General features: G+C 35.7%; 1 protein-coding gene across 3 annotated transcripts in view; it reads left to right on the top strand.

Moving 5' to 3' along the window:
• IL1RAPL1 (interleukin 1 receptor accessory protein like 1) overlaps positions 1–22,757 on the top strand; it is a 786,863-nt gene that overhangs the window by 323,277 nt on the left and 440,829 nt on the right. The window contains exon 1 of one of the 3 annotated variants that reach the window (XM_040531305.1): positions 711–867. The exons of the other annotated variants lie outside the window; for them this stretch is intronic. The gene's annotated coding sequence lies outside the window, so the exon portion shown is untranslated. Of the gene's footprint in view, positions 1–710; positions 868–22,757 lie in introns of those variants that run through there. 3 annotated transcript variants of the gene reach the window in all.

Below are 22,757 nucleotides of genomic sequence, written 5' to 3'. Positions count from 1 at the left end.
TGTAGGTTTGTTAGTTTTGCATTTGCTTTGTGGTTTTAGAGAGCTACACAGGATGTACACTTCCTTTGCATTCTTTCTTTCTTTATCAGAGCATAACCATTTTTTTCAATCACTGATGTTATTTTTCTCATTTATTATCGGAACTTCTAATTCACTTGGAGACTCTGCAAAGCTTCACATAACTGTATTCATCTATTTTGAAAAATCTTTTTTTGTTGTTGTTCTTTTTCATGTTTTACCTTTTTTTTTTTCTTTTTTTTTTTTTTTTTTTCCCAAAGCAATTTCTTGGAAGTAGGAACTCTTTTATAATGATTTTTCTTGATTTTTCATTGTGACTCCAGCTTGCCCTCTTGCCCTCGTAGATGAATACATACTGAGACTACATAAGTTTGTGTGTGAATGTACAAATGTTTGTGTGTATATGCACACATATATAAGTGCATGCATATGTATGGACGTATACAGTTGTGTGTGTATGCGTAATAACATATTTAGAAAAAGCATTTATGGATACACAAAATATCCATATTTAGGTATACAAAGAGGCACACAGACCTTAGCTGCCAGAGTGGCTAGCTTTATAAAACTATCATGGAGCATAATTTTCTTTCTATGCTCTTTTCAAGGACTTCCGCTTTTCATGACACTTTGAGAAGTCAAGTGTGTAGTAATATCTGTTCATCACTGTGACAAAGCATTTTTGTCTTCTGCGAATTGAAGTTCATTACATTAGTGCTGATGTTCTCTCAGCAGGTGGTCGATGTCAATTATTTTTTGCTTCTGTATAATGAAAGCTGCTACATATTCATTTCAATTCTGTTGCAGAGCTCTGAAGTTCTGACAAGCTGTGAGCAGTTCTTCAATCAGGTAAACTTATGACCAGCTTCATACTAGTTGGAATCATCATGTCCTGACTAACCTGGATTTCTCACTACCTGTTTCTATGTTTGCCTCATGCACAGTGGCTAGGTTGTCTTTCTCCTTTCTTTTTCAGAGCTTGTGGCAGTAGACAGGCATCCAGACCTGACTTGTTCACTTTCAACAAGTGTTTCCAAATATTGGACAAGCTGAATTTATTGTAACAGATGCATGCACAAGATAATTCACATATCTGATACTTGGACCATGCCCACATGTACAACCTGCCTTGCCCTCGTCCAAGTCAGCATAGTGTCTCTAGTCAGATCAGGCTGAGTTCTGCTTCTCTGGCATTAAAAGCCAGGTTCTCAAGACTAGTGTCATGACTACCTATATCAGTCAGGTGGACATGAAACAACATGACCTTAAATCTTGAATAAAATGCTTCTTAATCATGTTGCATTCAGACGAAAAATCTCCAGCATATGACCATGTGATGTTAGATTAAGCAATCAATCAAACAAACAAACAACAAAACAATTTCATCAACTCTTCCATCTGCTGCAGTGATCAAATTCCCAGTTTCATGCTCAGGATGATGTAAAATGTATTGCCATATATTTTACACATAATTGTATTTATGTATCTATATATGACTTATCTCTAGCTCAATCTATTGAAAATAAATATTTGTTTTTTTTTTAGGTATTCATTTTTTTTCTTTCTAAAAATATAAAGATTTTCTTCTTCTGAAGTCTTCGATTATCTTATGATCCATAAGAAGGTCAATGTGCATTCTTATTACGTGAACAACTAAATCTGTTGAGGAAGAACAGGGTGACTGGATACCCTGTCCATATATGTGTCTAATACCTCCCATCAGAGCATCCTCTCTAGTATATTCCAATACATTGCCAGTGACAAGTCAGGATGTAGCAATAAATTAATGAAACACCTAGTATAAATAAAAAAGGGTTGAAAATATTCAATTGATGTAACTGCAGAATTAGTTTTTATGGTGGAAAGCAGAAACAGTATAGCAGCTGTGGACCTGCCTCTGTTTGGCAGAATTGGTTATCTTGGCTTACATAGTACTGTGTACATCAGGTAGGTAGAAAATTATTAGCATGGTAATGTCATCTGTCATACTGACAAGTTTAATCAGAGGGAAACATAGAAGAAGAGATTGCAATATAGAGACAGTCTTGGAAAAGAAGATTAAGTTTCACAACTTCTTCGTTAAAACAGAATCATAGACTCTGTGGTTGAGGCACAAAGACACCTCTGGAGATCGTCTGGTCCAACTCCTTGCTCAGAGCAGGGTCACTGAAGATAGATTGCTTGGGGCCATGAGCAGTTGGCCTTTGAATATCTCCAAGATGGATATTTCATAGCCTATTTGTACAACCTGCTCCACTGTTGGACCACCTTGAGAGTAAAGAAGTTTATTCTTATGTTTATATGGAATTTCCTGTATTTCAGTTCATTAACTCTCATCCTGTCACTGGTTGCCACAGAGAAGAGTCCGGCTCTGTCATCTTTACTCTGTCTGTCAGGTATTAATACATACAGATAAGATCCCCCTCAGCCTTCTCCAGGCTGAGCAGTCCCAGAGCTCTCAGCTTCTGTTCTAATCCCTTGATCATCTTTCTGGTTCCTCCAGTATGTCCATGTCTCTCTTGTAAATGGAAACCCAGAACAGGAACCAGCATTCCAAACATGTCTGACCAGGGCTGATCAACCCTCAGCCTTCTGGCAATGCTCTAACCAAGGCAGCCCAGAGTGCTGTTGGCCTACTTTGCTGCAAGATCACAGTGCTGACTCATGATCACCATGGTGTCCACCAGAACCTCCAGGGCCTTCTTTGCTAAACTGCTTTCCAGATGCAGAATATACAGGGACATGAGTATATTCCTCTTATGGTCAGGACTTAGCATCTCCCTTTGTTGAATTTCATGAAGCATATGTTTGCCCATTTCTCCATCCTGCTTAGGAGCATGCTGTGAATGGCACCACAGCCATCTGGTCCATCAGCCACTCCTTGCAGTTGTGTCTATCTGCAAACTCACAGAGGGAATTCTCTGTCCCATTATCCAGATCTTTAATGACAATAATGAATGGTATTGATGCCAATATATTTTCCCAAGACAAGATCTATGTGATGTTGTAGAACCCACATTCATTGCTTACGGAAAAACAAGCAAACAAGCAAACAAACAAACAAACAAACCACACACACACACACACAAAGCAAGCAAACAACAAAACCTTAAGATCATTATATTGCAAGAAGTCTGCCTATCATCTTCCTTATCAGATCTAAATGTTTCCATGATTTTTGTTGAGCCTTATAATAAATTTCTGCTATTTTGAGAAAGTTTTTCCCTGTGGATGGAAAAAATATGTTGAAAAATAACAAACTACTAATTTTCAAACCAGCTGTCATGATATTGACCTTAATCTACAAAAGTAATATTTTTTAAGTATTTAAGTAATATTTGCGTGTGTGCGTGTGTGCGTTGACCATTTTCTGAACTTTTAGTATTCATGTTCCCATATTTCTAACTTTCATCCAAAGCTTAAAAAAAAAAAAAAAAAAAAAAAAAAGCTATAAAAAAATTAGAAAGTAAAACTTCAGAATCTCTGATGTTGAGCTGTTATAAAATAAAAATGATTGGCATCACGGGAACAAATAATGATATTTCACTGCTTTCAAGACCTATAGGCTAACAGTTAGGACTCTGATCTGAAAAGAAGATGAGCTACATAGAAAAAAGAGGTGTGAGGAAGAGACTCAGGTTTATACAAGTCATGAATGTCTTTGTTCAGACATCTGCAATTATTAAAATCTTGTACTTGAATGACACCTGTTAATTTCAGCAAACCCTTACCATGGTCATTTAGCTTTCTGTTTTCATATAGTAACAGATTTCCCCTCCCCTCCCCTCCCCTCCCTTCCCATTCCCTTCCCATTCCCTTCCCTTCCCTTCCCTCCCCTCCCCTCCCTCCCCTCCCCTCCCCTCCCCTCCCCTTTCTTTTTTTTTTTTTTTCCTTTTTTTTTTCCCCTCCCTGGAAAATAAGGGGTGATCATTCAGCATTTTTCTGTAAAGTTTGAAATAAATTTTCAAAAGATGTCAAGGAAAATATATGCCTCCATTTCCTTTTAAATCTCAGCCTTATCCCTGTATGCATCTAATCCCTAGATCAGCTGTCTTTCCTAACCTTCCCTGTACTAATAGTCTCAGAAGACTGGTCTCTGTCACAGTTCCATGCAATGAGAAAGACCTGCAGGGCTTTCATAATAATTATATTTCCAACTAGTTCGGTAAGGCTACATTTTGTGTTAAACCACATTCAGCTATGAAGCTATGACAATTGAAAGATCTATTATGAAGGATGTGTATAAATACTACAGAACGCTGGCTTCATAGCTGTTTAGAGCAATGTATCTCAGGTTGTGATTTCTAGATCAATGATTGTCCTTAACCTTTTTCAAGGAGAGCAGCAAAATGCCTTTTTTTTTTTTTTTTTTTTCATAAGATACATTTTTGAAGATAAACAGTATAAACAGAGGTAATATGACAGAAATAAAGATTTTTCTTCTATATTCAGAGCAGCAGAAATTAAAAGTTTTTGTAGCATTATTTCACATTATGGGAAATAACTGAGTGTGCACTCGTAGCGTATATCTGTGTATATGTTTATATACTTAAACCCGGTAGCCCTTGATTTTGAAAAGAGTGAAAATCAAAATAAGCGTTCCTAATTATTCGTCCATCTCTATCACAATGTACCAGTGCTTTAATGAGGAAACTCAGGAACTAACTGTGCATGCTGACAGCAATATAATTGCTCAGGAATTCATAAAGGTGATATCAGTCCTCATCACTTCTATTCACCAGGCCAAAAACTGGTTCAAAAGAAACAATTCCCTTGAACAGCAGTAGATTTAAGAGGATGTCTTTCCAAGCACTGCTCATTCTTCACTTTTTATTTTTATAATTTTATAATAAAGTATATTCCTACATTACCAAATAGTATCTTTTGGGGCCAGGTTATTAACACGCTGATAGTCTTTATGAACAATGATTTCTGCTCTCCCTCCTTGTTTAGAGGTCACAAATAATTGATATGCTTTTTCCATGAAGCTGTTCTTTTTCCAACTTTAAGAATGGAATCTGTGTGAAATGTTTGTAATTTTTAGTAAAAAATTGTTTTGTGTTTCTACTTAGATCATAAATTTAGAGAAAGAGAAATGTCACAGGTATATATGTTTATGAGGCTTCATTTAGCCCTCAAGACATTAAAAAGCATTATAACTTTCTTTTTCCCTTCACACTACCCTTTAATTGAAATGATCAAAAATAATTCTAATTGGACATTTTATTTACCGATTTATGACTTTCCAGAATATTCCATTAAGTATTAAAATTACACGGAGAAAATTTGTGTAAAATTTTAGGGAAAAAGGCCACAAAATAATTATAACAGTCTCTATTATTTCCTAATATATATATATTTTTAACTTTTATATGTATTATCTATCTCTGTACATTACAATGTTGGTTATAGACAATGTGCAGAGTTACATTGTGGGTGTTTCTTTATTATAATTTTTTAATGACATTCCTGCATTCCTGAAATTTGTAAAATAAATTGAGTAAATAAGGAGACAGAATTGAATCTCTACTTACTTTGGCTTACAATGTAAATATGTGACTACATACTTGTTACTGTTGTGAAACATCTTTTGTAGATAAATATAAAACGGTTATTTATTTATTTATTTATTTTAATCAAACCAGCACATTTCAGGTGCAGTAGATTGTTTTGAAATAGTTACTGATTTTTACCACATACAGTGTTTTACATCATGTCTATGAGACTAGCAATACTCATCTTGATATTGAACAGCTTTATAAATAATGCTATGAAAATTGTCATAGAAATAAAAGTTAAAATAAAACAGTCCTTTAAAAAAGTTTCCTGATGACAGAAGTCCTTTTTTTTTTAAAAAAAAAAAAAAAAAAAAATCCATTAGTAAACCATTTAAGAAAATAGAACAAAACTGTAGTGTTTGACTATAACGATTCACATATACTAGTGTCATCATCATTATATAGACATTACAGATGGAAAGAAGAAAATATATTTGCTAAAAAAAAAAAAAGCAGAAGTTTGACTTGATCATTTTCTACCTGCAAATATATAGCATGTACTTTGCCAGTCCAAATAAAAGTATATGAAATTGCCTATGTATGTCAATACTAAAATTATATACACACGTATATATATATATATATGGTTAAGAAGAACATGTATTCATTGCTCAAGAAAACTAGATGCCCTTTAGGATTTTGAATTCTCCTTATACCTCCACCTAGCTTAGATTAAAACAAGTGCCCATGAAACTGGGCTTTAAGAATGGGAAAGTCTGGAGATGTTTATCTATAAATCTGATACTGCATGAGTCAGAAAACTCTTGAATGGAAAGACAACAACATAGAATCATAGAATTATTACGGTTGGAAAAGACCTTCAGGATCATCTAGTCCAACCATCACCCTACTACAAATGTCGTCCACTAAACCATGTCCCTAAGCACCACATCCAACCTTTCCTTGAACACCCCCAGGGATGGTGACTCCACAGTTTCCCTGGGCAACCCATTCCACTGCCTGACTACCTTTTCTGAGAAGAAATATCTCCTAATTTCCAATCTAAACATCCCCTGGTGCAACTTGAGGCCATTCCCTCTCTCTAGTCCTATCACTAATTACCCGCAAGGAGAGCCTGACCCCCAGCTCCCCACCACTTCCTTTCAGGTAGTTGTAGAGAGCAATAAGGTCTCTCCTGAGCTACCTCTTCTCCAGACTAAACAACACCAGTTCCCTCAGCCGCTCCTCATAGGACCCTTCCAGGTCCTTCACCAGCTTCTTAGCTCTTATCTGGACATGTTACAGGGCCACAATGTTCTTCTTGTAGTGAGGGGCGCAAAACTGCATATGATACTCGAGGTGCAGCCTCACTAGAGCAGAGTACAGGGGAACGATCACCTCCCTGGTCCTGCTGGCTACACTATTACTGATACAAGCCAGGATGCCGTTGGCCTTCCTGGCCACCTGGGCACACTGCCGGCTCATGTTCAGGTGAGCATCAATCAGTACCCCCAGACCCTTTTCCTCTGCACAGCTTTCCAGCCACTCTTCCCCAAGCCTGCAGCACTGCATGGGTTTGTTGCGACCAAACTGTAAGACCTGGCACTTAGCCATGTTGAACCTCATCCCATTGGCTTCTGCCCATTGACCCATCCTCTCCAGGTCCCTCTGCAGGGCCTTCCTACCCTCTGGCAGATCAACACTTCCCCCCAGCTTGGTGTCATCTGCAGACTTACTGAGGGTGCACTCAATTCCCTCATCCAAATCATCAATAAGGATATTAAAGTGGATGGGCCCCAACACCGACCCCTGGGAACACCACTGGTGACTGGTCACCAGCTGGATTTCACTCCGTTCACCAGCACTCTCTGGGCCGCGCCATCCAGCCAGTTTTTAACCCAGCAAAGAGTGTACCTGTCCAAGCCATGGGCTGCCAGCTTCTCCAGGAGAATACTGTGGGAGACAGAGTCAAAGGCCTTGCTGAAGTCTAGGTAGACTACGCCAACAGGCTTTCCCTCATCCACCAGGTGGGTCATCCAGTCATAGAAGGAGATGAGGTTGGTCAGGCAGGACTTGCCTTTCATGAACCCATGCTGACTGGGCCTGATCCCCCAGTTGTCCCGCATATGCTGTGTGATTGCATTCAAGATGACCTGTTCCACCACCTTTCCTGGCACTGAGGTCAGGATGACAGGCCTGTAGTTCCCTGGGTCCTCCTTACGACCTTTCTTATAGAAGGGCATCTCATTAGCAAGTCTCCAGTCATTTGGGACCTCTCCAGATGACCATGACCACTGATAGATGATGGAAAGCAGCCCAGCACTCACATCTGACAACTCCCTCAGCATCCTTAGGTGGATCCCATCTGGCCCCATGGACTTGTGACAGCCCAGGTAGAGCAGCAGGTCTCTAACTGTTGCCACCTGAACTGTGGAAGGGTTTCTTCTACTCCCCGTCCCAGACTTCCAGGTCTTGAGACTGAGTACTCCGAGGATAAGTGGTCTAGTAAAGACAGATGTAAAGAAGGCATTAAGTACCTCAGCATTTTCCATATCCTCAGTAGTCATGTTCTCCCCTGAGTCCAGTAAAGGATGGAGATTGTCCTTGGCCCTCCTCTTGCATTAATATGTTTATAAAAAACATATTTTATTATCCTTAACCACAGTGGCAAGGTTGAGCTCATGCTGGGCTTTGGCCTTCCTGATTTTTTCTCTGCATATGCTGGCAACTTCCTTGTACTCTCCCCGAGTTGCCTGTCCCTTCTTCCACTGGACATAAACTCTTTTTCTCCCAGACACTCAGCAAAAGTTTTCTGTTCAGCCATGCCGGTCTTCTTCCCCACCGGCTCATTTTACAGCACACAGAGACAGCCTGCACCTGTGCCTTTAAGACTTCCTTCTTGAGGAGTGTCCAGCCGTCCCGGACCCCTCTGCCCTTCAGGACTGAATCCCAAGGGACCCTCCCTACCAGTGTCCTGAACAATTCAAAGTCTGCCCTCCGGAATTCCAAGGTAGGAATGACCCCGCTCCTGACTTCACCAAGAATAGAGAACTCTACCATGTCATGGCCACTCTGCCCAAGACAACTCCCTACCACCACATCTCCCACCAGTCCTTCTCTGTTTGTGAACAGCAGGTCTAGCGGGGCACCCCCTCTGGTAGGCTCGCTAACAATCTGAGTCAGGAATCTGTCTTCCATGTACTCCAGGAACCTCCTAGACTTCTTCCTCGGGGCTGTAAAGTCCAGCATATGTCTGGGAAGTTAAAGTCTCCTATGAGAACAAGCCCTGGCGATTGAGCAACTTCTGCCAGAGGCTTATAGAATGCCTCATCCATCTCTTCATCCTGGTTTGGCAGTCCACAACAGACCCTCAACAGGATGTCTGCCTTGTTGGCCAACCCCCTTTTCCACAGGGACTCTACCTTATCATTCCCAACCACGAGCTCAACAACATCAAAACATTCTAATACAGAGAGCCATGCCACCTCCCCTCTTTAGTTGCTTGTCCCTTCTGAGAGCTTGTAGCCTTCCATTGCAGCACTCCAACCATGGGAGTGGTCCCACCACGCTTCTGTGATGGCAATTAGGTCATGCCTGCCACTCAATGGCTTCCAGCTCCTTCTGTTGCGCATGCTGTGTGCACTGTGTAGATTCACTTGAGTCGCACCATTGCCCTCCCCCTCAGCCCAGGCACTGCTCCCCCAGGCTTATCTCTATCGAGCCTCATTTCATCCCCATCCTCCTTCATACCTAGTTTAAAGTCCTCTCGATGAGCCCTGCCAACTCCTGGGCTAGAGTCCATTTCCCCTTTGAGACAGGTGGGACCCATCGACAGCCATCTGGTCAGGTGCCAAGTAAAAAGGGAAATATTGATTCTAAGTTTATCTGTGTTTCTTGACTCTTGTCAAATGTAGGGTTTGTTCATGATTTAAAGTAATTGTTTCTGTATTAGAGAGAAAAGTGGACAGTCTACTCTTTTTGCTGTAATATTTTTTTCATTTTGCTTTTTGACATTGACATGAGGAACATTGAGTGAAGGTAGGAAAAGCATCTTTGAGCTTTACATTTAGTTTTCCATTTCACTGTAGATTCTGTGAAGTTGTCTTATTATCTTGTCTGAAATAGAAACTTTTTTTGGTCAACAGTTTTATAGCTTAGATCATCTGATTAGCAATTTTTCATGGGCCACTGAAATAAGACTTTTTTCTTTCAAATTTACTTTATTTTCCATTGTAGAAGATACACACTGTCAGCTGAATGTTTTCCTTAATATTCAGTTAAAGCAATCTTGTTATCTTTTACATGACTTTTCAAAATAATAAAGTCTTTTAAATTTCTTTTTAAATGGTCTTTTAAATTTCTTGAGGTTAAACCTTTTGTATTTGTGTTTGTGTGCATCTGGGGATATTTCAACATAAAGGCTTTTTTTTTTTTTTGTATTCTGCATACTTTTTTTTTCTTTTTCCTTTTTCTACTTAGTCCTAATAAATTCATGACCTTTGAAGTTACACAACAAAGCAGTATTTATTGTAATTAAATTATTTTGCAGTTAGTCTTTTCAGGACTTCAACTCAACATTAGAGCTCCTTACAAAGCATTAAGTTTAATCAAATTTAGTGGATTTTGTTTGTTTATATATATATATCATATATATATATACAGCCTTTCACATTTTATTATTTCCATACTTCAGTTTTTCTGGCTGTGGATAAAGCAAAAATCAGAGTATATTTTACCTATTTTTTGGTCAGTTCAAGACAAGGAACCAAAAGTATTTGAGCTTGTGGATTGCTCAGCAAGCAGCAAAATGTGTTGAGAGAAACTTCGTGCAGTTTGAGAAGAGGAATTTTTGTCACCTCCTGCACCCAGGGAGGAATAACCTCAGGCATCATCACAGGCTGGGGAACAACTAGCTCAGAAGCAGTTTTACAGAGAAGGACCTTTGGATCCTGGGAGTCAAAAAGTTCATGAATCAGCAACATGCCCATGGGGCAAAGAAAGCCAACAGCATCCTGGTATTCAGCCAGCAGGCTGAGGGAAATAACCCTTCCCTGCTGTTGTTCACTGGTAAGACACATCTGGAGTGCTGCGTCCAGTTCTGATCTCCCAGTATAGCAAAGACGTTGATAACGTGAACAAAGTCCATCAAGGGCTGGAGCATACAACATACAAGGAGACACTGAGTGAAATAGGTTTGCTCAGTAGGAAGAAGGCTCAGGGGAGATCTTACTACTGTCTTACTGTCTACCCTTCTCTCAAGTGCATAACAAGAAGACAAGAATCAGAGGATACAAGTTGCAAGAAGTGAATTTCCAGACAGATAACAAGAAAAAGAAAAAAAAATGGCACTGAGTGGTAAAACACTTCTACAGTTTCCCAGAGAGCTTATGAAATCTCCATTCTTGGAGTTACTCAAGGCTTAATAGGACAAAGCCCCAAGCAACCTGCTCTGCAATGAAATTAGCTCTGTTGTGACTTAGGGTTGTGCCAGGTGGTCTGACAACTAGTTGATTTTCCCAAACAAATTATTTTATGTTGTGATATGAAGTCTAATATCTTCACTGCTAATGAAGTATAAGGAATGTAGAGCTCGAGTGAAAAACTGGAATAGGGATCAGAGGTAATTCTTTTGACGAAATATAAAGCCTTTCATACCCACTTATTATAGTGGATAATTCTGCTATGCTTCCACAGGAGAAAATTCCTCTTAGCCATATTCATCAGGGCAATATTTTCAGTGGCAAATAAGTGAATTAGTTGACTACTTCCTGTTATAAACAGTACTGTAGCACTTGGCTGTTTATTCTGAAATTTAGACTCTGAAGAATGAAGTTAAAAAGTTATTTAAGTACTTTAATGATGAGCGCAAGACCTCCAAAAAGTCAGAACTTTTAAGGGATTAAGCTAGTTTGAAAAGTTCTTGCTGTACATCAACAATGAATATTGTTCCTCTGGCTTGCAACCAAACATAATAAACAAAAATTCCCAGTTTCCAAAGCCAAACTAAAATACAGTCCCTTCAAAAGCACCTATGATTTTTAAGCAAAGAGTGGAAAGGAATCAACAAAGAACATGGTGAAAAGGAACAATGTTAAGTGAAATCTTAAATCCTTATTTTGTGAAAAAAAAAAAAATCTAAGTAGGTTTTCAGTTTGCTATTTTTAATCCCTCGAGGTAAAAATAAACAAATATGTAATGATGGTGAACGTTGAAGTTCCAAGGTTTGTTCTCTATAAATGTTTAAATTCTTTAGAATAATGAATATTTTGCTTTTCATTAACAACAGAATTTCTGTTTTAAAATATGTAAAACATAATATGTGAAAGGTTTGCTATCAAAAAGTGAAGCTCACACTACCCGGGCAAGCATCATCTTAGAGATGAGGAAAAAAACAGTGCGAGAAGAAACTTTCTTACTTCTGAGATGTCTTTTAAAACAGTTCAGGCAAGTCAAAATAGGGCTCATGTAATGACGTCAAAATCAGGAAGACTTACTATATATATAGTGACTTACAGACGTTACTTTGGATAAATTATGCACCAAGAAATCAGAGTTTTATGGTATTTTAAGACAATGATTTTACAAAACTCAAAGATATAACAATTCAGACTATTGATTGATCTATGGCTTGGATATTTAACTAATAATCTCCAAATTTTTCAGGTGAATGAAACAATGAAACTTTTCAAGACTAGCCTAAAATCTTAAGAGGATTAATTCAGGTGATTTAAAGTGTTTCCTCCTTACAGTCAAGTCTGAAACACTGCATTTTTACAGCAATACAGCACTTTTGACTCCTGCCAGAACTGGAAAGTGTATAAAGTCTAAAGAGAAAAAATATGTATTGTAAGAGAATTAAGTAAATTTCATGGAAATTCCGGTTCTCTCTCATGTCTTCAGAAGTTTATTTTATTATCATATTGCCCTCCAGATATCATTTAATTTGAAATAATTTTGCTGTAAATTCAACCATTTAACTTCTATATCTCTTTGGGTGTATACTCTTCTGTGAGTTTCAAATATAAAATTTCTATATCTACAATTATAAAAATCTTTGTAGACTCGATATATTTAAAGAAAGAGACATAACTACTTTTTCATTTCAAATGCAAAAATAAAACATATTTTTGACACAGTAAGGAGGACTACATAGCAAAGACCATTTAGAAAGTGGTAAAATAAATAGAAAACTACTTTACAAGCTTTTTTTTTTTTTTTTTTTTTTTTTTTTTTTTTTTTTACATTTCTGAGCATTCAGCTTCATTCAGCTTTTTGTTGTTGTTGTTATTTTGTATATTCTAGGGTCCTATATCTTTTACAAATATATTCTTAGCTGATATTGACATCATCTTTTACATTCTGCTATACAGCTATTTTGAAAATTCTTTGTCAAAAAGAACCTTTAAAAAAGCTATTTTGTATTTCATCCTAAACATTACTTGTATTTCATCCTAAAACTACATTTGTTTTGTTCTTTTTTTCTTTCTTAAACAAGTAACAATCAACTCTTTTGCTTTGTCCACCCTTGCCTGACAATCATACTGCCAAATGTATGAAAAATAAAAGTTGAAGAATTAAATAATTTGTAGATTTTTTTTCCTTTTTAATTAATGAGGAAGAAAAAGGGGGGCGGGGAAGGAGGAGAATAAACGTGATTTGTCTTTCTTTTTTTGTTCTGTATATGCCAATTACAGGCAAATTTTGTTACTGTTGGCCAGAAACCCTAAGGATCTTGTGATGTGTCTTTCTGTCTCTAATCCTTTATTTAACATTGTAGTGAGGTCTGTAAAACATTGATAAGATGTGTGTGTGCTGTAGGTCCTCCGAGCATTTGCATTTGTACCCAAAGGCCGTAAGACTCGGATTAGTATTATTGTGTTGTTGAGGTGGTTTAGATATGTCTTAGAACTTGGTATATTCTTCCAAGGGAGAATGTCAGCCTGACTGTTGTATTACATCATCGTAATGATTATCTGGCTAGAATCTTAAAAACTTTTAAGCAATTCAGCGTAAATTTCTGATGCTGATTTTTTTAGTCAAAGCAACTTTGTCATCCTTACAGTATGGGAAATTTACAAAAGTCCACAGAATTGCTTATTCTTCACTTCAGATGTAGAAAACTTTGTCAGGAAAGCTTTATGATTTTTTTTTTTCTTTTGATGGCCAATTTTTAACTCAGATAATACGTTTGTTTCAAAATGCTTTCTCATTTTTTTTCTTGTTATTTATTGGAAGTGAGAACGTTATTCATTTTTGGTGAAATATTTCCGCATGAACATTCCTTTTTGCATATGAAAAAAAAACTTAGTATATGGCCCATTTGCGTGAAGAATTTTGTTATTGTTGTTGTTTTCCTAAGTGATGCTTTTAAAGACAAACAAAACCCAGCAACACTAACAAACTTTACAACACTGCATTTTTTCAATGTAATTTCTGTGGTCTTGTATTTTGATTGAGATTGTTCCATGCAAGACAGAGAAATACTATCTGCTTATCTGCCTGTTGAAACAAATCAATGAAAAAAGCAGATGTATATTGTATTCTGGATGCAAAAACATGGTATAGGAATTTGTTTTTGTGAAGTTAAAGAATAATAATAAAAAACAAATTGTACATTTTGATTTCACTTGGTACCTTGAAAATAGATTCTACTTATTTGAAATTTTATTCTGTAATATCTTACTTAAACGGTTTAAAGGGGTAAAGAACTTGTGTTAATTACCTAGAAGAAAATGAAATTTATCATACATAAATATATATGTATATATATTTATGTATGTATTGAGTTTCTTGCATTTAGCAATGCTAAAATACTTTAATCTACCTGTTAGAATTTGTAAGAAGATTATGACTTTTCAATAGCAACTGCAATTTTTGTTTGTCTTGGGATAGTACATAAGAAAAGTAATTCATGAAGGGAAGGGAAGGGAAGGGAAGGGAAGGGAAGGGAAGGGAAGGGAAGGGAAGAAAGAAGGGAAGGGAAGGGAAGGGAAGGGAAGGGAAGGGAGGAGGGAAGGAAGGGAAGGGAAGGGAAAGGGAAGGGAAGGGGTTAGTCATTTATTTGATTTCTAGAATATTATGAAAGACTTTTCTTATTTTACTAATTGTTCAAGTATCCCTGACAAACTAAACTCTAGCGTAATAAAACACACACAAAAATATTCCAGCAGTTTCAGTATTTTATTCAGAAGCAATCCTAGCTTGTATAATAATTACGTTTAGTCTTTTCTTTTTTTTTTTTTTGTGTCATTCTATGAGTGTCACAAATAAAATCAGTTGAATGACTCTTCTCATTCTCTAGAGCATTCTTTTTTTTTTTTTTTTTTTTTTTTTTTTTCTTATTACTGTGACTAGTAGGTAGGTCAGTCTACTGGAATAAATGAAGCAAAACAAAATTCAATTTATCAGCTGGGTGTGGCAAAAACATAGGGACTAAACGAAGTGGATGAAAGAGGATGAACTTCAGGCTGTTACTACTCTGTCAAAACAAATCTGTAATAACACTATTTTTCACTTGTCTTTCTTTCTTTCTTTCTTTCTTTTTCTTTCTTTCTTTCTTTTCTTTGTCACTTTCTACCACTTTTACTTTATTATTTTTTTCCAACACGTGACAGATACAGTTTACTTGTGTTCCATTAGGGGAATATGCACATTTAAAAAGCTACCTTTGTTATTATTTTTTATTACCTTTCCTCAGGAAAATTATCTCAAAATGCTTTGCTTTTTTTTTTTTTTTTTTTTTTTTTTTCACTGTTGCAATCATTGAGTGATTTAAGCTGTGATGAAATGTAGGTATTTTTATGTTGTATTTTTATGTTGCTCCCACAGAAGCAGGAGGTTCTCCTGGATATGCAGTTTCTTTTCACATCTCGAATGCAGAAACAACATGGTGCAATGTATTTCTATTCCTTCTGCTTAGAGCTTTCTAGTATCCATCCCAAAAGCAACAGCTGTATTTCTCTTATCCTCAATACCTATCATTTAAGGCTATACTACAAAATACTCAAGAAGCTTGTCTGACATATCTTCATTCACACTTCACTTATATGTACTCACATGTAGATAACTCTTGGATCTCTAAAGCAGCTTAGTCTAGAGAGATTGTTCTCTGTATCTCAACATTGTTGTTCAAGGCAATTTCCCTAACAAGATAAATATATTAGTTGACATGTCTAAGTGTTTTGCTACCAAGTGGAATGTTAGCCTGATTATCCTCTACTGTTTAACAGAATGATATCAGCTCTCTTCAGAGCATACGTTAAAAATAATAATAATAAAAAAAAAAATAAAACTTTTTATTTCCATCCTTTACTCTAAATAGGATACCAAAAAATTCAGTCATTTACTGTGAAATTTTCTGATGTATACTTTTGCTTTTGGGGACAGTCTTACCCTCTCAGGAGAAAAGTACCTTTTGACACTAACAACTCGCTATATCTGTGTTCAATTTTTTTATTTTTTTATTTTTATAAATAAGAATATAATATAGTAATTATGGAGCTTTAGATTGTCTTAGAAATCCATATGGAAATCTTTTGGAGAGGAGGGGATTACAGTAGTATATATACATTTAATTTTTTTTTATTTTTTTTATACTGTCTAAATATATTCTATGGTGAGTTATTATGGTCAGTGCTTCAAAGTGTCAGAAGGAAATAAGAAACTACATTTTGGCTTTGAAAGTATTTGTTCTAAACACCTAGGGGAAGACATGGCAAGTTCAAAACAAAACAAAACATAAACAGACTATTGGAGCTTTACTTGTTCTATTTCATAGTTATCTGTTGCTGCATAAGCAGATAAGTTAATATTAAGCAGATTTTCAGAAGTAACATACTGATTTTCTTTGGGTTGCAAACTTCTCTTCCATTTTTCAAAATTCTGCTTTCCTGCTCTGTTAAAATATTGATTTTTCTCTACCATTATATACTTTTAGTGTTCTCTACATCAGTACCATTCCCACCAGCCTGATGAAGTAGGCAATAGGCAATAGAGAAGTAATACCCATTTTTTGTCACAGAGTAGTGAAACTCAGATAAATTTGTTTGTAAAGTGGCATGCCAGTAGAGAGATGTATAGCTCCCAAATTCGAGCTTACATACACATTTACATGTCCTAAACATTGGTGCTAATAGCTATTCTAGTAGTTTATGCATGTCTAGTATCTCCTTTTTCTTGCTGGGTAGCTGTCTACAGCTGGTGTCAGATTAGCTTTTTTTTTCTTTTTCTTTTTTTCTTTTTTTTTCTTTTTTTTTCCTTTTTTTTTTGTTTTTTTTTTCCCAGAATAAACAGGAGTATTGTACTCAACTAAGAGATGTAGGTGGCCAAAACAGGAAATAGAAATGTAGCAATGAAATATGCAAATTTAGACTCTGTTATTTTAGGATGCACTCCTTTGAAAGACGTACCAGCATTGGTAGACATAAACTTCAGATGAGGGACGCTATAAATATAAGTTTTTGTTTGTTTTGTTATCCATTTGTCTGTCAGTGGTCAAGTTGCAAACTATTTAAGTATATTTGTGTGTGTGTGTGAACCATGTCTGAAAGCACAGAAGAAATAGAGATAAAGCAACCATTACTGAATATATAATGAACTGCCCTATCCTTGGGCTATGCACTGCTTCTGAAGTCTTGTGCATCAAACTCAGTGAGGTATTGCCATAGAGATGACACTTCCATAATAACATTGTAGAACTTGTCTTGCATATTCTGTTTAGCTCCCCACCCCCCCCACCCCCTAAGTTAATTACAATAAAAAATAAAAATATAGGCCTTACATTAACATGTGACTATTTTTATCAGTTTCTGTGAGTGGATGAACTTTTCAGATGAAATTTGAAAAGCTAAGAATTCGGACATACACTGAGGAGGAAAACAGAAAACCTTAAAAGAGGGATACAAAGTAGTTTGCTCTTCCTAGTAGCTAGGAGAAAACTTTAGAGTAGAGGAAAAATGGTAATGCTTTTTTTTTTTTTTTTTTTTTTTTCCTGTTTGTGTCAGTTAAATTTAAGGAAGAGAATGTGAAACAATTTATTTTTTAACAAAGAAATATGACTTGAAATTATTGGAATGTGAAGGAGATGAACTTTTTGCTTATTTTCTTTCTTGCACAGAAAATAAAAAAATAAGTTTGTACAAAGCAAAACCAAGTGTTTTGGTGAACTATTTCTATCACAAAAATACAAAAATGATGTTTTTTGATTGTAAGTTATTTTGAGATGTTTGTGTTATGTCTTTTTGATCATCTGAGTTTCTAATACCTGTTTTGTCAATATACAACTAAATATGCATTTGTAATTTTGTTCAATATGAATGACAAAATGGCTTTTTTTTCATATTTGGAATGTTTTAAATTCATGGAAACCTGAATCTAACCTGACTGAACATGTGTTTAAATAATTTATAAAGAAATTCTGAAACTACTTGTTTTAAAGTATACTGCTTTTTCTGTATAATAATACATCTTAAACTTTGGGGGAAATTTACAGTTACTACAGTGAATCCTTTTTTCTGTTACTCACGTTGAATATTTCTTATATGGCATGTAATTGTACTGAGCCAGAAAGATTATTCACTAGATAAGTAGGTACTGTTCCACAAGGATGACCAAAATCTGTTCCAATCATTTTTTAGTCTGAACAAGCAATTCCTTTTGTTACATAAGAAATATATAAGGTTCCAGAATGCTATTACTTTTTGAAAGCAAATAATAATACAGTTTCCATCCCTATTCGGAAACAGAGTCTTCTCTCAGATATATACACACATAATTCCAATTAACATCAGTAGCAGTTGTGCATATATAACTAAGGGCAAAGCTTGGCCTTTAATCAAAATAATTTTCTGAAACAGAAATCGCTAGTTATAATTATTCAGTTTATATTGTAGATGAGCCATTCAGTTATCCTTCTTTCTTCAGTAGCATATCATAAAGTGTAAACCATCAGAAATTATTTGTTGTGCATTATTCTGTTGCATTTTCAAGTCAATTAATATGTATTTATATTAATCTACAAAAATAATATGCTCTAGACAAGTCTTACTATTCTTAGGGTATATGAAACAATCCAAAAATGAAGTCCTGTAGCCCCCCTAAGTGTAGTATTGACCTCACTAATAACAGGTTTCAAGCCACATAGTAGCTCTGTAAAGCCTCTGGACTTTTCAGGTTTTGTTGGGACTTCTCTTGGCCTGATCAGAGGTTTGTTTCAGATTGTTTAGCTGTAACAGCAATATTCTAAAGAACAGATGGCCATTTCCTAATTTGTTTTACTTTTGCTGAGCTTTGTGTAATAGTGCAAAATAATCATAATTTTTATATGGGTAGTACTAACCAGTAATTATTCTGTGTAGAATGAACTATTTATGACCCTAGCATAATGAAGTAGTGTAGTAGAATAGAAGCATGGGAGTAAAGCAGAGTCCTTAAAAGTGAGGAAACAGTGTACACTTCAGAAAGTACATGCATGAAGTGATAATAGAAGTGGCCCAGAGTGATGTTAGAGGTCTTGGGACTACAAAAAATTCATCAGTGGTCAATCAATAAATAAAGAAATGAAGCTTTCAGAGCTGGGTAAAATAAGTTTTTAGAGGTAATAGGGACAACAAAGAACAACTATCCAACATATGTAAGACAGAATCATAGGATCTAGGTTAGATAAGACCCTTAAGATAATCAGGTCCTACTGTCAACTTAACACTACCAAATCAACCACTAAACCATGTCCCTAAGTGCCATATCTACACATCCCTTAAATATCTCCAGGGATAATGAATTTATCATTTCTGTTGGCAGTCTGTTCCAATGCCTAGCTGCCCTTTCCATGAATAAATTCTTCCTAAAGTCCAACCTAAACCTCTTCCAGTACAATCTGAGGCCATTTCCTCATGTCCAAGCACTAGCCACCTGAGAAAATAGATCAACACCCTCCTTGCTACAACCTACTTTCAGGTAGTTGAAGAGATCTATAAGGTCTCCCCTCAACATCCTTTTCTCCAGAGATGCTCGACATATAGTAAATTCTGACGTAGTTGGAAATTACAGACCAAAAAGAAAGTGCAAGGTAGGAAAAAAATGGCGTTAAAAACATATAAACTTAACCCTGAAATGAGACGCAAGAGACTATCAACATTAAAATGATTCTCCTCAAGGGGCATCATATGGGTGCTGATGATATTCCCCAAACCCTAGACTAATGTTGCAGACAGTAGGACCTTTAGAAACAGTGGAAGGGTGAGAATAACCCCACAGAAAAAGGTGCATACCAAGAAGTTTCTGTATAACCATTATAATTTTATTATTATTGAGATTTTTCCCTCTATAACCATTCTAATTTTATTATTATTGAGATTTTTCCTGCTATCGTCTTTTTTTTTTTTTTTTTTTTTTTTTTTTTTTTTTTTTTTTGTAGTGAACAGATCAAGAGTAGTAGTAATTATCTGAATAGGAGTTTGAGTTATACTGTCAGCAAATACTTAACATTGCATAAAAGTGTTTTCCTTTTGTCAACAAAAAGGGGTTGAACATAAAAGTACACATTAAATTTCCTTTGTAGAAAATGCAGCCCTTATATTGAAGTGTAGATCGTGTACTCTGCTCCCACACTTGAGGAGTCTTTGTGTGTCAGGGACACTCCTCATGCAGAACAATTCTTCAACCTATTCAAGTGTGAATTGTCAACAAGACAGATTATGTAGCAAATTATGGCATGGCTTCTTCAATGTCTTGAATAGATACTTTTGTTTCTAAGGGATAGAGACAACATTCTTGCTTCGTCCCAAAGAGTGTATGTTTGACAACTGAAGAGTTTGATGTCTTTCTCTACTTTCTTTATGTCTTTCCATAAAATAAATAAAGCCTGGAAATAATATTTTTCAACTCCAGCAACTCTCACATGTAAAGACCATACATGGGTTTATATTTTTCCTAGACCATAAGCTAATAAGCATAATCCTACCTTTATCTTCTGCTCCATTTTTTTTCTAGGAAATAGGTATGTATAAGAGGTTACACAGTCTAGTGTGAAAGTTTTCCACTACCTTGTTTATTAAGAATCTGGTTCTTGCTGCCATAACATCTTGAGAGCAAATCCCTCTCCAGTGTCACAAAAACAAGTTCACTGTCTTTTCATGTTATTTCAACCATTATGAATTAAGGAAATTTACTAACCATTATTAGAACCTCTTCTGATAAATAAAATTCTGTGTGTCAATCAGGGCGAATCTCTTCCATATTCTTGTATATATTGATGGTTCACAGGGTCTGATCTAAAACCTTATTGTAGACAATAGATAATGTTGGACCTAGTAAAAACTGGTGAAGATAAATAAGTAGAAATGAAAATGGAGCTCGTAGAGGGCACTAAATATTATCATCTATTTCTTATTTGCACTTCCATCCATTCTCCCTGAGTGTTTTAAGATGCTTTGTAATGAAAGTAAACAACACATTGAATATCAAGAGATGAACAAGAACCAAAATTCATTTTTAGGATGAGGAAAGTGACATGAAATTGAATGGAACTTTTACCATCAGTGTTATTCATAAGGGCCATTTGTTGATTAAACTATCTGTTGTACCCTCAACGTGTCATATCACATCAATCAAATACAAATTTAAAGTCATATTCCAAAAGATAATAATTGCCAAGATGTCATGTGTACCATCTGAGTGCTAAATTTAAACTTTTGCAGTAGTTCAGCAGCTGCATGAACCTATGAATAATTCATTAACTATATGAAATAGATTAGAATTAACCAACTAGTTGCGTATTTTAGCATGGAAGGAGTATAACTAACCAATTCACCAGATACTTCTTAATCTTAATAAAATATATTTATATATTTATGTAACTTTCTGCTTTTGGGAAGATCTACTTAATCTTTAATACATACTCTAAACAAATAGAGAGGAATTGAGCTAAAATTCAGATTTACTAAAAGAAAAAAGGAAAAAAAGTTTTCAGCTATGTAATGAAAATGTGATTTCTAATATCGTTTCAGGGACATTTGCACTTTTTTTTTTTTTTGAAAGGCAACAGTAGATTTAAAAAAAATACTTAGCTTCACCATTTTCACATATTATTTTCAAGTCAAAGGTTTAATTATTTATTTTTCTATCTATCTTACATATACATTAGGATTTTTGTTTAAATCTATATTCTAAATAACTAGCCTAAAATTCCTCACTCTTAAATTGCCAAAGATAGATTGGCACTGGACTTGAATGGTTTCTTTAGTGATAAGTAAGAAACAACAATATTCTGGAGGGCTTCAAGACACTGAAAAATACCTTCAGTGCACATTTCTGCTCTCAGACAAAGTGCCGACACCTAACCAGCTCATTTTGTATCTACGGATCCAAAAATAATGTATTTTTAGAGCCAAGAAAAAGGATGTCATGTTTCACCTGATGCGTTACTGAAATCACAGGATTTTATTCACTGGTCTTGGAGCCTAGACTAATGAAATATACATACCTGGACCAAAGCATGTTTTCTACCAAGAAAATTGGATTTCTCCAGAAGAGTCCAAGAGTCTAGGTAGAGGGGTGAGTGAAGTCTACTTTGGGTCTTATGGTCATGATCCCAGTTATCTTTATTAAACAGCAGTGTCCGGAAAAATTCACACTTTGTGGAGAAAAGATTTCCTTCTTCAGAAATCTGCTGGTCTAGAAAGCTTACATAGTATGTGTCTCTCACCCCATCACAGGGGCAATGTGACCCTTTATTAAATAATATGATGATCTCAGGGTTTTAAAGAAGAAGAAGAAAAAAAAAAAAGTCCAAAAGGCACTGTCTTATCTAACATTAATGTTCTTTAAAGTATTTTTAAAGTTCCCATTCATATAAAAGAAAACTGTTTGTCTATCTGCTTACCTATCACAGACAGTGCAGTAGCTATTACCTTGATTTGATGAGTCTTTTGCATACTTTTTGTCTGTAATACACCATACAGAAACAAATAATATTTTCTTCTTTATAATGGGAGCATGACTGAGGTTTGAGACTTAGTCTACATGGCTCTCATTTCAAAATCTCATCATCAAAATGAATTTCTGACCTCCTCTTTTTTTTCTTTTTTTTTTTTTTTTTAATTAATTGTCTTGCTGTAGTTCCATAATTACCGAAGTGACATGAAGAGAGCAAGAGGGAGGTGAGGGTAGAGAGGGAGAATCAGGACCTACAGGATTGCCTAAGAGTGTGTGTGAGTCAGCACAGGCAGGCAGCAGGAACAACCA

This window comes from Cygnus olor, chromosome 1, assembly GCF_009769625.2.
Source record: "Cygnus olor isolate bCygOlo1 chromosome 1, bCygOlo1.pri.v2, whole genome shotgun sequence".
Taxonomy (NCBI): Eukaryota; Metazoa; Chordata; class Aves; order Anseriformes; family Anatidae; genus Cygnus; species Cygnus olor.
Note: the sequence above shows the minus strand (reverse complement) of the source record. Positions and strands in the feature narration are given on the sequence as shown.